Genomic DNA, 1,298 nt, shown 5'->3' with positions numbered 1-1,298 from the left:
CGCCTGTAATCCTAGCACTTTGGGAGGCCAAGGTGGGCAGATCACTTGAGGCCAGGAATTCAAGACCAGCCTGGACAGCATGGTGAAACCCCATCTATACAAAGAAAAACAAAAAAAGTACAAAATTAGCCAGATATGGTGGCAGGTGCTTGTAATCCCAGCTACGTGGGAGGCTGAGGCAGGAGAATCGCTTGAACCCAGCAGACAGAGGTTGCAGTGATCAGACATTCTGCCGCTGCACTCCAGCCTGGGCAACAGAGTGAGACTCTGTCTCAAAAAAACAAACAAACAAAATTAGGCCGGGTGTGGTGGCTCACACCTGTAACCCCAGCACTTTGGGAGGCAGAGGCCGGTGGATCACTTGAGGCCAGGAGTTAAAGACCAGCCTGGCCAACATGGCAAAACCCTGTCTCTACTAAAAATACAAAAATTAGCTGGGTGTGGTGGTGCATGCCTGTGGTCCCAGCTACTTGGGAGGAGGGAGGATCACTTGAACCCTGGAGGCAGAGGTTGCAGTGAGCCGAGATTGTGCCACGGCACTCTAGTCTGGGTGACAGAGCGAGACTCCGTCTCAAAACAAAAACAAAAACAAAACTTTATTTTTATAGATTTAAGGGGTACAGGTGTCCTTTTGTTACATGGATATATTGTATAGTGGTGAAGCCTGGGCTTTTCACGTAGCCATCACTCGAATAGTATACATTGTACCCATTAAGTAATTTTCAATCCCTCACCCCCTTCCCACCCTTCTGAGTCCCCAGTGTGTATTATTCCACTGTCTGTGTCCATGTGCACACATTATTTACCTCCCACTTACAAGTGAGAGCATGTGGTGCTTGACTTTCTGAGTTATTTCACTTAAGACAATGGCCTCTAGTTCCATCCATGTTGCTGCAAAAGACATGATTTCATTCTTTTTGATGGTTGAATAGTACTCCAGTGTGTGTGTGTGTGTGTGTATCACACTTTCTTTAATCGTTCATTCATTGATGAACATTTAGGTTGATCCCATACCTTTGCTGTTGCAAATAGTACTGCAGTAAACATACAGGTACAAGCATTTTTGTTGTGGTTGTTGGATGCATATTTTGCAAATACTTTCTTTCATTCTGCAGGTTGTTTGTTTACTCTGTTATTTCTTTTGCTGTGCAGGAGCTTTTTTCTTTATACCCATTTGTCTATTTTTGGTTTTGTTGCATTTGCTTTTGAGGTTTTTATTTATTTATTTATTTATTTATTTATTTATTTATTTTGAGATGGAGTGTAGCTGTGTTGCCCAGGCTGGAGTGCAGTGGCGT

At 43.6% G+C, this 1,298-nt stretch overlaps 1 protein-coding gene across 1 annotated transcript in view; it reads left to right on the top strand.

The window, feature by feature from the left end:
* The window catches only part of FAM120C (family with sequence similarity 120C), a gene marked incomplete at its 5' end in the record, with an annotated part of 150,175 nt that overhangs the window by 96,751 nt on the left and 52,126 nt on the right, over positions 1 to 1,298 (top strand). The gene's annotated exons all lie outside the window — the stretch shown is intronic.

This window comes from Colobus angolensis, unplaced genomic scaffold, assembly GCF_000951035.1.
Source record: "Colobus angolensis palliatus isolate OR3802 unplaced genomic scaffold, Cang.pa_1.0 Scaffold250, whole genome shotgun sequence".
Lineage (NCBI taxonomy): Eukaryota > Metazoa > Chordata > Mammalia > Primates > Cercopithecidae > Colobus > Colobus angolensis.
Note: the sequence above shows the minus strand (reverse complement) of the source record. Positions and strands in the feature narration are given on the sequence as shown.